At 43.8% G+C, this 13,347-nt stretch overlaps 2 long non-coding RNA genes across 2 annotated transcripts in view; one reads left to right on the top strand and one right to left on the bottom strand.

The window, feature by feature from the left end:
- Positions 1–4,892: 4,892 nt before the first annotated feature.
- LOC134527887 (uncharacterized) overlaps positions 4,893–13,347 on the top strand; it is a 29,884-nt gene continuing 21,429 nt past the window's right edge. The window contains exon 1 of the long non-coding RNA XR_010074306.1: positions 4,893–5,051. This is a non-coding gene — a long non-coding RNA (uncharacterized LOC134527887). The remainder of the gene's footprint in view (positions 5,052–13,347) is intronic.
- LOC134527884 (uncharacterized) lies at positions 9,389–10,633 on the bottom strand. The gene is made up of 2 exons (XR_010074305.1): positions 10,322–10,633; positions 9,389–10,282 (listed from the first exon to the last, which is right to left on the bottom strand). It is a non-coding gene; the product is annotated as an uncharacterized LOC134527884 (long non-coding RNA).

The raw sequence follows: 13,347 nt of genomic DNA, 5'->3' as shown, positions 1-13,347 counted from the left end.
GCACCAGGAAGCAGCTCCAGAAACTGATGGGGCTGCTCAACTGGTTGCGGTCGTTCATACCCCATTTCGCCACTATCACAGCACCCATGGCCGACCTCCTATCGCCCAAGTCAAAGTTCCGGTGGACGACCGCCGCCGAGCAGGCCCTGACCGCGGTCAAGCAGCGATTTAGAGAGTGCCACACCCTATCGCGCCTTGACCCAGAGAAACCCATCTTCGTCCAGACGGACGCCAGCCAAGAGGGCATGGGGCGGTGCTCTACCAGGAAGGGGAAGACGGGGAGCGGTGAGTGGCCGAGTATGCCAGCGCCAAGTTCGGCCCCGCAGAACGCAGCTATCATGCAAACAAGCAGGAGTGCCTTTCGGTGGTGTGGGCCCTATGGCGCTATCGGCACCACCTCGAGGGGAGGCCGTTCACCCTGTGCACTGATAGCCAGAATCTGGGGTGGCTGGACTCTGCCCAGGGGCGGAAGTCCAAATTTACCCACTGGGCTCCCATGCTCAAGGGCTTCGCATTCCGCGTCGAACACATCCCTGGGCGGGAGAACCAGCTGGCAGACGAGCTGTCCCATCACCCTGACCCCACTACTGTCTTCCAGGACCCCCAGGGCTGGGAGGAACTCCTGCCACCACCTCACCCACCAGCCAGCGGCACCACGGCACCCGCACCAGCGGCCCTCTACGCCATCCAGCGGGCGAACCCTACCACCCAGGCAGACACACCAGCCACCCTACTCGCCCTAATGGGTTATGTGAGGCAGGCCCAGGTCGATGACCCCGACACGCAGCGCGACATGGCCGCGTGTGGGGAAGGGGTTCAGCCCCATCAGCGTAGTCTGGACGGGGTTTGCAGAATCGGGCCCCAGGTGACATGGACAGCTCGCAGATCCATGTGCCCCCTGCGGCGTAGCAAGGGGTCCTTCAATTTTTTCACGACCATGATCTGGCCGGCCACCCTGGGGCTGAACAGACCCAACATGCACTCCGAAAGCTGTTCTACTGGTCAGGGGTAGCGCGGGATGTCCGCGTGCATGTGCGCAGCTGCCAACCGTGTCAGCAATGCAAGGCGCGCCGTGCGGTTGGGGTAGAACAGCAGCGCCCGCGACGAGCAAAGAAGCCCTTCCTTACTGTGGCCATCGACGTCATGGGGCCCTACCCCCGCATGACCGGGGGAAAGCGCTTCCTCGTTGTGACCACCGATGTATTTACGCGATGGTCAGAGAGGCGTTCGCAGTGTCCAATGCACGCGCAGGGATGATAGTGGCCCTCCTGGACAGCGAGGTGTTCCCTCGCTACGGGTACCCAAAGACGCTACTAACAGACAACGGTACCCAGTTCACAGGGAGATGTTGGGCGGCAGACTGCCGATGCTGGGGAGTTGAGCATCACAATACCCCTACGTACCACCCGAGGGCGAACCCGACGAAGCGACCCAACCAGGACATCAAAGTTCAGTTGCGCCTCCGCCTGGGGGATGATCACTCGAAATTGGACGTACACCTGCCCAAGTTGCTCTACTGCCTGCGCTGGCGAGTCAATGCCGTTATCGGCCATTCCCCCGCGGAACTACTCCACGGTCAGAATCTCGCCCTGCCGGGCGAGCTGCGGGTCGCCGAGGCAGCAGGGGCAGTCACATGCACACCAGCCATTGACCTAAGGGAAGAGGCACGACTGCACCAGGCCCAGTTCCTGGCCACCCGAACCCCGCAGTCAGCCACTCCCCCAACACCACTGGAGCCAGGGCAGATGGTCTATGCCCGGTGTCACCACCTGTCGTCCGGTGGGAAGAACTACTGCGCGGGGCTGAGCCCCAAGTGGGTGGCCCCCTGGGAGGTCTTGCGACGCCTAGGCCCCACCACATACCTCATCAGACTCCCAAATGGTAGGGCCACAAAAATCCACAGGGACGACCTGTGTCTCGTTTCCACCGCCGAGGATCCCTCTGAGGGTAGGGAGTGCACAAGGGCCCCCACCCCAAACGCACCACATCACCAGTCGGCCAATCACCCTACCACCAACCCACCACCATGGACACCACATCGCCGACATCACCACCCCTGTCACCAGCTCCCCATCCTGTGCCACCAGCCACGCCACCAGCCACACCACCACCCACCACCTCACCCGCCGACACGCAGGACGTGTGCCGGCCCACCATCATAGCTGATGCACCATCATCGATGTCACAGTTCGCATCACCAGTCACACGCCCCACGTCACCGACCATGTCACCTGTCACGACTTCCCGCCATCTTAGCCGAAGTGTGAGGAGCGAGCTAAGGAGACTTGGGCGTCTAATTAACAGGTTGGACCCAGGGGGCGAATGCCCCAGTGGGCCAACTACAATGACCACTCAGCCATGCCTGAGGTATTTTACCCCCCCCCCCCCCCCGACCATCCTGATGTCAGGCAGTCCCACCGAGTGCGCAGGACGCCGACGAGAGGATGCTGTGAGGGCAGCAGCCAAGAGGTACCCATTGCTCCTCCCGGCAGGGGGAGGGTGATGACCATACAGCCCCCGGAGGGAGAGGGGGGAACGTTAGTTCCGAGGGACCACGACAGTCCACCCGAGTCCGCCAAAATCTGGGGCACCTCAGGGAGTTCATTTGGCGCCCACTACGACCACCAGTAGACCGGAAACCACACCCCGACGTACCCCGCCTCAGTGTGACAGGGACAGTGTAAGCGAACAGAGATTGGGAAACGCTGTCTTTGTGATTCTGAATAGGTGAGTATTTTAATTGTTTACTAGCTTTCCCCCCTCCCACACTGTGGTATTTTTCTATGCCTGTTTCAATGTATTGAAGCAGGACATTAATGTATAATGGATTTAAAACCACTTCAAGATAATCTCTGTACAAATATAATTTTTTAGCTATCCAAGCCGCAAATTTAGATCCATTTTAAAAGTTTTCAAATTTTTGTGATTTAAACATAGGAAATTTTTTTTTTTCCTAACCTAATGTATTACTAAGTATGTTTGGGAGGGGTCTGGGTTAGGGAGAGACTCTAAGTGCGTCTCAGGCCGAAGCCTATTCGCTCTACACATGCAGGGGGTACCATGCAGAGAGGGGAACATGCATATGTGCTAAGGAGAGGGATTGGCCAGCCATTGCAGCAATTGGCGCCATGACTAACTGCCCTCACTTGGTTATTCTAGACTATAACTAGAGTTAAGTTGGGCCCAGGTAAAACCTCCATAGACAGAGGAAAAACCCTGGGCACTGACATGCGGGATGCAAAATTTCATGCATTATTAGTGCAGGTTGGCTATAGGAACAGAAGGATGGTTCTGGAAGAAGAGGCTACTATGCAAATGGGCGGGAGCTTGGACATTTTGTCCGCATTTGGGTTTGGTGGCACTGGTTGTTTTGGGGGCGACTTAGTCGTTTCCCGCCAGGCTGCCAGCCAGCCGAATTAAACAACGAATAGATACATTAATTCCTAAATCTTGAACCATGATTAATTGGCCAGTGTGGTCAAATGTTTAGGTACCTAATTAAAATGCTTGCGTTACACCGTTGCTGATCGTGTAAGATGGACTTGAACTCATTGGTTTGGATTAACACCCCTCGTTCACCATCGTAATAGGGGAAGTCTGTAAATGCACACATGGATGTCATTTCATTTCTTTTCTTGACGCGTTATAACGGTAGCTGACGATAGGATCCATAGAATGACCATCTCCCAGCGAATGAACACTTGTACGAAATACGCATTTCTTTGATACATTAAGGTTGGTTACAGTTTTAAAATTTAATTTGGCTTTTTTTCAATGATCAACAGTTTTGTTTTAGAGGGAAAGTTGTAGTTTGCATATGGTTGGCTTGTAAGAAACCTACTGTTTTTGATGTATTCATTTTTGGTGTCAGTGTCTTAAGGTAAGTAAATACACACATTCTTAATATGAACAAAAATGATGTTAAAATAGTATTAGTCCTTTGAACTAGATATTTTGGTAAGGTTAGGAATCTATGAAAATTATTATTTCCTCATAATTTTAGGATACAAGTTATTGTTTAGTTATTTTAATGATGTTCATGCATTGGTACACACTACACACAAAAATCCAGTCTATGAACGTGTCGTCGTCCAGCAGAAGGCCACCCAAAGCCCGACCTTCACTTGCCAGTATCCGACCCGGCTAACGGAATCCACCCTTAGCCATGGTTCACCCGAGCATTGTTGCCAGACGTACGAGAATTATCGTATTTGTACGAGAATTTAGAACCTGTGTACGTTGTACGGGGTAAAGTTGGATATCGTACGCTTTTGTATGAGAATTTTGAAAATCATTATCAATGTTGGTTTTTTTTTTACCCGGGTTCTAGAAATATATATTAGTTTTATTGTATCGTTTTGTCAAAACAAGTGTATAACATTTCTTTTGTAACTTAATACCATTAAGTGAAGTTCCTGCCCGACGTTGACTTTTTTTCTGGCAACACAGGCGACGCCGACTAAAAGATAGTGTTTGTTTTTTATTAGCAGGTGCCAACCTCTATTTGTCTAGCACAGGAAATGATGACCCAGAGTCATAATAATGTTAAATGCACTCACAATTTAGAGTATTTTTGTATGTTAAATTAACGAAGAAAAAAAAACTGGGTATTTTTTACGAAAAAAATAATGCAATAGTGAATGGCAGGAATAATTGTATTGTTGTGGAAATTTTTGTTAATAATGTTTTTCTTATGTATTCATAGGATTGTGAAAATTGTTTAGTTTTGTTAGGCTTGTAACTCAAATGTCAAGGATATAAAAATATTGTAGACAAGTATTTAAACTTTTGCTTTTACAATACAATTGTGTACGAGATTTTTTGTGTGTCGTACGAGAATTTTCGCTCCTTGGTACGAGATATGACATTTACAATCTGGCAACACTGTATCCGAGTCAGTCCCCAGCCCAGGCCTATGGCCCAGGCGAGCCTCCGATGCCAAGGTAGAACAAAGGGCCGTGTCTAATTAATTAAACACCTCGACCCCAGTTCATTAACAATAAAACATAATTTAATTGTAACTTCAATATTAATAAAAACCCCCGCCCAAGGTAAGTGCGATGCAGGAGTGCCCGAGTCACTCACGTGTGAACTTGCCATAATGAGTTTGTAAATGCCTCCTTTGCGGCCTTCAGCCTTAATTAATTATAGTGTTGTGTGAACGTAAATATTACCTCCCCGTTTTTTTATGTATAACTAGCCACTGGAGCAGTCAGGAAGCGACGAACAGAGACTGGTGTGACTGAACATTTAAACTTAATTTACACAAATTAATTAACTGTAATTATTAAAGACCATCTGCCAATCAGATTAATTAAGGATAATTAATGTATGAATATAGAGCTGCTCTCAGCTTATTATTATTATTAAAATAATTTCCGAATAACGGAACTATAGCAACTTTGGCGCGAGAGAACGCTGAGACCTTTCCTTACGCCAAGGGCAAACGCCAGTATACCGAGCGACTCGCGGGCCGGGGCGGACGTGTGTTCCACGGGGAGCCATAATCCTTTGTTCCACACTGAGCAGTACTTCTGGTAATTATAGTCATCAACCCAAAAATATTTTCTTAGTTTACGTAAACTCCCCGTGCGTCCCCGGTTCTTTTATGGTGTAGGCCCTAACCCAGCCGCTTAACTTTAAACTCCCCGCACGAGACATTACGCGGGGTAGTTCACCTTACGGCACGGGCTGACTTCCGCTACCAATGAACGTTTATTCAATGTCGAGTGCACAGGCACCGACGACAGCTACGTGTAAAGCTTTGCACCTAATTTAACTGCGGGCCGCGGTTCACACAGGTGTATACGGGCGCCGCCAAATTAGCAATTTTTCGGGATTGGCCGTCCCCAATCAACCTCCCCCTTAACCTCGGCTGGTGTGAGGGGTTAAACTAGTGACAGTGCGTCAGCAGTGGCGTAGCCAGCAGAATTTGTGTATGGGGGGTGTTAAGAAGCATGCCCCCCCCCCCCCCCCCCGTTTTAAAGCGGGGGGTCCGGGGGTCCTCCTCCGGGAAAATTTGGATTTTAAGGTGTAAAATAGTGCTATTTTAGCAGTTTTCGGTACTTAAATTTAAATATTGTAATGGTAAAATTTTTATTAATTTTAATATGAAATTTGTTTGAGTGATGAATAAGAAATTAATTAAAGATTTGGTGCTGGGGGGGGGGGGGGTTGAACCACTAACCCCCCCTACCTTCCCCCTGGCTAAGCCCCTGTGCATCAGAGCACTCATTTTTAACTAAGTGTAAATTTGTAGGGTAATTCCTTGTACACCGTGCAAGTGTACTGTAAGTGTAATTGCGACTGTAATTGTCCAACTGATTAAACGACCACTCCGCACACTCCGTGTCATCGACAGTATAAATCTCGAGTTCGTGTTTGTTGTTTTATTGAGCCTCCCTATCCCAGCTAGGAATCAGTGTATTATGCTGCACAGGGCCTGTGATGTGATACCAGCTAGGGACCCCCCCCCCCAACCGCGAACTTCGCCGACGTTCCTAGCGGGCCACGCAGGGGCAACGCACCCATGAAACCCAAATTTGGTTAGACGCTGAGCTAACCTGACGCCCTCCCGGAACACAATTGGAATCCGAACCAGTTTTCCCGCTAGGATACACGCCCGGTCTCGAACACGTGAACCTGGACGTCGGCAAACGTGTGTTCATTCACTGGTGTAGTAGCTTTTTTTTTTCTTTGCTTATTTAAGAGTTACAGGAGCCATTCTAGTGGCCACAGTAAAAGGAAGCCCCTGATGGTCACAATACTGGTCTAGACCATTGCATGAACAGCAGCTGGACATAATGTTCATTCAATGGTTACTTGCCACCCAGTGAATGAACAGGAGTGAAAATTAAGTTTATTAATTTTTTTGCTATGTTTAAGAGCCTCACCAATGATAGATTATGATTTTCAATTTAATTATTTATTTTATTTCACATAAAGTGATTAGGATTATGGGTTGAGCTGTATGGGCCTGTTGTTTGTGGTTACTACATTTTAGGTTACCGGTACATACGTAGGAATGAATTTTTGTTTATTAATTTATTGGGAAATATTTCTAATAAGGGCCCAACTATATTTTATAGGATTATTACAAAATATATTATAATTTCCTTTTATAGATGGCTTCAGCTCAGTGGCGTCTCGTCAGGGCAAGCAAGGCAAGCAGTGCTTGCCCAGGCAGTTTCCAGACATTGTATTTTTTAAATAAATATTTTATTCAGAATAATATTTTACTTTGGCTCGTGCAGTTAGGTGTCTATCTATCTTCTTGGGACCCATTACTGTGCGCTGTGCGCTATAAGAAAAGAACTCGACACACGAAATATGCTGTTTTAGAACAGGCTTTCTTTCAGACATTTCCCCCCGGGGGGGCAGTTAAATGTTTCGGGGGGGGGGGGGGGGGGGAAGGAATGAGAAGAAAAATTTTGTCTGTTAGGTCAAGCAATTATTATTAGACATTTAAACTTCAATTTCATGTAAAAAAAATTAGCATATTACAAAATAATGAACGTTAATAAACGAACTAAATATTTAAATGCTAAAGCCTACTTTGATTGTTTTTTTACAGAAATCGTATCCGACGACCTTTTTTCCTTGCATACAAATCAACTGTTTTTTCAAGAAACTCCTCAGTCGGAATCTCAGGAGCCTCGATACTTATCATCATGCAATGAAATAGGGTTCCCGGTAGCATTCTAGATCTTGTCTTATTCAAAATTCTGTTCATTGTACTGAAAGATCTTTCCACCGAAGCTGTAGTCACAGGAATGGTAAGAATAATTTCGCAAAGTTTTTGTAACTCGCAGTAGCCTACATCAGCCTCAAGGAGTTTTATCACTGGACTCTCGTCCAATTTGAATTGCCCGCTATGAATCATGGATCGTATAAAAAATTGGAAGGATTTCAAGTCTGCAAGTACACCTTCGACATCGAGCATAGGAAAGTGTGCGCAAAACTTACTTGCATCATTGTCTTTTAATTCTAATAATGATTTAAATGTGTCAAAGTGGCTTGAAAATACCAGGATATCTATCGATTTGTTGTTGAACCTGTCTTCAATTTCTTGGAGGACACTTTTACTGTATTCTTTCATACCCTTGAATGTTTTTTTTGAATCTTCATCAGCAACTAGGCACACCTCAGATCCAAACTTCTCTGTTATTTCGCTTCGGACATTTTTTTGCAAGTCGCTGTTGATGTCTCCACACTGGTCTGCAATATCTCGTAAGTGAAGTTTTGTTGTAGTAATTAGAGGAATGACTTTGGTCAAACTCAAATCCTTTCTCTGCAAAGCATTACTCAGGTAAGAGAGTGCACTGAGGAGTTCATTCATCACATGACAAGTTATGAGAAAACTCTCATTTCTGATTTCCAGCAAAATTCCCCCAGCTAATGACGCGAGATCTGCTCCTTCTTTATGAATGTGCTCACAAGCCATCAAAATAGACTTCAAGCATCTTAAGACAGTATTCACTACCTTGTAGTGGGACAACCATCTCACTTCAATACATTCTGGAATCTTGAGAACTGGATCATTTACTACTGCTTGAATTTCATGCAAAATGTTTTCTTTTTTTGGTGACTTACTAAACAGCTTATAAATGTCTTTCAAAACATGGAAAAACCTTTTGACTTTCTGATTTATATTCCTGCAGGAAGCTGCTGCCAGGGACAAGATGTGTGCTCTACAGTGTATGTAAATAACTTCCTTGTTCGCCTTCTCTGAAAGCTTCCTTCTTACACCTCCAATGTTTCCAGCCATATTAGAAGCACCATCAAATCCAAAGTCAATAATATTTTCATAATTTAATTCAAGAGCAGCAAGTTCCTTGTCAATTGCATCTGCAATAGTTTCTGCCTTTCCATTTGGGATTTTGACTATTGCTAAGAACTTTTCCACTGGTACTTTATCTTCCACAACTCTAAACATAATGCTGAGCTCCATTTCATTTCGTAGTGAAGTACTTTCATCAGCTAGAACAGAGAATTTCTTGTGTTTTAATGTTGCCTTTAATTCTTCTCTCAAAATTTCGCCCTTACAGACCAAAAGCTCGCAGGCTGTGTCCTTGCTGCTATAATTCGATCTGTCACTTAGAGAATTTCTCCATTTACTAAAATCTTCATTCAGTTTGTCGAGAAGACCTTCAATCAAGCTGTTATATGTAGTAGTGTGAGCTATTTCTTTCTTTACTAAAAAGTACAAGCCGCGCAAGAGAGTTTTTAAGCCTTTTCTATTTATGTCTCTTTCATTTTCACTCTGTTGAATCATTTGAGTATGAATAGGTTTCCTCGTAGCATGTCTTCTGAGGTTCTCCATTTCTACACTTATTGAGTGAGCTGCAGAATGTTCATGCTTCTCTAATTTTCCATTCTTTCCTAAATCTTTTCTGAAAGATGTAAATGGAGTAGTAATAAACACTCCACCTGTTTTTTGCAGAACCTTTGCATCATTTTTCATGAAGTTTTCACATAGTTTACAAAATGCACCTCCTTTTTCTTCATTGTAGATCAGCCAACTGTATTTCTGTTCCCAATTTTTGTTGTAGTGACGTTCTACTTTTTCGGATGATTTCGCTGGATGCGGACTGGATAATTCTGCACTTTCATTTTCAAAGCATTTCTGTTCAGTCAGCTGGACTGATGGTGATGGGCCTGCTTCAGTTCGCGGTTTTTGACTGGGCCCTGCTGCGACATTAAAATAGGAGTCTATTGTTCTTTTCATGTCGAAGTCACTAAAACAAAAGAGGTAACTCTTAATGGAGATAGTCTGGTACTGACTGGCAGTATAAACTATTAATTAAAACAGCATTATGTGAAGAATATCAATCTAACACGCACAGCATCCACACACATTTTGACTGATTTTTACTTTTCAGAAAGAAGTGGATAAATGAGCAGGGTGGCAAAATTTTGGGGGTGACAAAACTTAAGAAGTAGCTAAAAGAGAGAAAACACTTTTCTACAAAAAAAAATAAAACACTCTTTTAGGCTGTCAAAATATCACCATGTACTACCTAAAAACACTAAATATGAACAGCACATATAAAAAAACATAATTCATAGTATCACTATCTATTGTTAAACGATTTGGTTGTAATCAGGGGCATTAATAGTCATCATTTTAATTCCGGCAATTTATAATTGCGCGAAACACTTTTGTTTGACCAAGCCCAAGATGGTAGTACTTGTACAATGCCAAACTGAATGTTTTAAAATTCTAAACTCCTAACAATACATTTGTTTCACTGTGCCAAATGTTATTTTATAAATACGTAACCTGGGCTTAGTCCATCGTAACCGTGAACCACCTACTGACCTACTTCTAGGTTTCTTGGCATCAGAATTCATTAAGTACTTTACATACAGTTTACTAACATGCATTATAAAGAAATTACTTGATAATGTTAAGATGATACTCAAAACGTTAAAGCGATGATTTATAACAGAATAATTTAATTAGTATCCAAAAGTTTTTGTTGCGGCCATATTTTTACATTGCATTGGTTAATTATTGTGTTTATATACTTACAGGTTTACAGAAAAGTACGCAGAAAGCCATATGCACTACACACTTGTAAACGAAAACTACACTAGCATGCCAACAATGAGTAGCCTACACGTCGAGGTCTGTCGTTACCAACAGCTGTCTGACGCACCACCAGCTCAACGCACACGCACGACACACAGGGAGGAAATGACCCGCGTCTACTGGAAAAAGAATGTTAAGAACTTGTGAAAGAATATATCCCTCTTCTGGCCCCCGTGGAAAATCGAAAGATAAAGAAATGCTTATGCATCCACATCTCTGTACATTGTTACCTTCGGAACGAGTTTCTCCAAAAGATAACCAGGTCCGATGCCGAAACGATTTTTTTCCCCGTACGATAGCAGAATGCCGAGACAAGTCGAGCCGACCCGATAAAGCGCGCGGCCTTTCATTTGATAACATGGGTTCATATTACTGCCGTCTGGTCCGGGCCGAGCCGATCCGAATGATAAGCGGTGGAAACGTAATAAGGTGATTCACAAGAAAGAAAGAAATAACTATTAAAGTATTATAAAGCTGTGATCAAGAAGCATGTGAAAATGCCTTTCGATTCCATTTCACAAAGCAAAGGAATTTAAAAAAAATTGCTATTCGAATAGGTTATCCCAAACTTTCCGCACATCTTCCGTAGTCATGAGTAATGTGACAATTAATGCATGGGCTAAAACGCGGATGTGTAGAGTTCGATGAAAAAAATACTGAAATGTCTGGTGACGGAACTAGTTCACAGTACTTAAAAAAATTAACATGTCATTGTATTCCCACCATACATGTGTGAGTTAAAGGGCAAAGATAAAGAGGTGCGTTCGGGAACATAATACCGTGGGGGCGAGCACTTGAGACACACATGCTGGACTCTGCTAACTGCATCTATAACAAAGGATGCCTGGCAAACCTATTGCAATCATTTATAAAAACTTAACATACTGAAAGAGGGACTGCATAATAGACATGGCCATGAACCAGTATTTAATCAATTTACATGAAGATTGTGACTGTAACGAATTTCTTTCCTTAACAAGTAACATTAAAATGGATTCCAATTTTATTTTTTGAATATTCCCGGGGGGGGGGGGGGGGGGCTCTGGGAGAACTCCGGGGGGGCAAAGCCCCCCCGGAGAAGTGCCTGAAAGAAACACTGTTTTAGAAGCGTTGCTAGGTTTAGAAGCACTGGTAGGACCGCTTTCAGCAGGAAGGCTGCCGCAGTAGTTTCCTTTCTGAAGAGGGGGTGGCATGATACAAAGGTTCGAGGAGGGGATTGGCTGTAAAAATACGTGGTACAAGCTACGAAGGTAACGCTTTCTTGCCGAACTGAAGCGAACATGGCCGAAGCAGACGGTGGAATTCTTCCGCCGACTGCTTCGGCTATGTCCGCTACAGTTTGGCACGGCAGGTGGCGAGGTATTTAATTTTTACTATTCTAGTACATTTTTATGAGGTTCTTCTCTTTATTTTAAGTACTTACTTTGCCATGTGTTGTCTGTTTATATATTTTGTACCAGATATCGATGATACTACACTCCCACTTAGTATATAAATAATGTAGAGTAGGTATTTTATTATCAGAATAATGTATGTCAAACATTATTATTATTCAAAAATAATTTAGGGCCTATAATTAAAAAAAATGTTAATTTTTCTACCTGTGGAATATTCAATGTTCAGTTAAAAAAACTACTCAAATAGCACCCTTTTGTACCTTGAAATCCATATTTTCCCGGGGGAGGCCCCCCCCCCCCCCCCAGGTCATGTTTTGGGGTGAATGGAGTTGTTGCTTCCCCTTATGTAAACCTCACGGCTCGCCACTGCTTCAGCTTCATGTAAAAAAAAAAAGTATGAGCGTTTCAAGTACAGTGAAGAGGATATGCTGTCAGCTATTGAGGCTGTGAAGTCAGGTGAATCATCCCTAAATGAAGCTTTGCAAAATTTGAACATTCCCAAAGGAACCGTGCATAATAAATTAGCAAACAAAGTACCTTTGGAACGGAAAATGGGACCGCAGACAGTTTAATGGAAAGAGAAACTAGTTTGTTAATAAATTGTGCTGTTTGGCAAGATTTCAAACATTAGAGAAAGTATAATATTTCTGTTTTCACAACTAGTGAATTATCTTTGTCATTGAGTAGCAAAGAAATGGAGGGACTGTAACGACTAGTCAAGACTTGAAGTTTCGAGAAGTCAAAAAAAAAAAAAAAAATATATATATATATGTGTATATATATATATATATATATATATATATATATATATATATATATATATATATATATATATATATATAGAGAGAGAGAGAGAGAAACATATAAATATAATCAGGAAGTAGGCTATTGTATTGCTAGCATGGAGTCAACAGCACTTTCTCAATTCTTGCAGAGAATTATCAAACATATGACAATAGGACTGCTTGAAAATTGTCCAAAATAACTGCAGCAAGAATCCCTTTGTTAGTGTTATTGGTGTGTTAATTTCAAGAGACAGATGGGTTTATATATGCCTTGTTATTTTTCATTTGTTAGCTTTGTCTGCGGCGGAGATGTTTGAGGTGGAATTGGTTGCCGTAGGTGCCAACTAGCAATTATGCCTGTGTGTTAGTGCACTGAGCATTAGAGACTCTTCAGTCAGGGTGTGATGTCGCCATGTGGCCAGCAGGCAGTAGGTGTTGGCCGAACAGAAATATCCCCTGCTGTTGTAGCCACCAAGGACGCTATACCAAATAATGATCGGGTGTGTTACAAAACAGGCACGGAGCATTCTGGTAAAAGTGTTTTTATTGAGAAGAGGCATTCTTACATGCG

This window comes from Bacillus rossius, chromosome 1 (assembly GCF_032445375.1).
Source record: "Bacillus rossius redtenbacheri isolate Brsri chromosome 1, Brsri_v3, whole genome shotgun sequence".
In the NCBI taxonomy this organism is placed as follows: domain Eukaryota; kingdom Metazoa; phylum Arthropoda; class Insecta; order Phasmatodea; family Bacillidae; genus Bacillus; species Bacillus rossius.
Note: the sequence above shows the minus strand (reverse complement) of the source record. Positions and strands in the feature narration are given on the sequence as shown.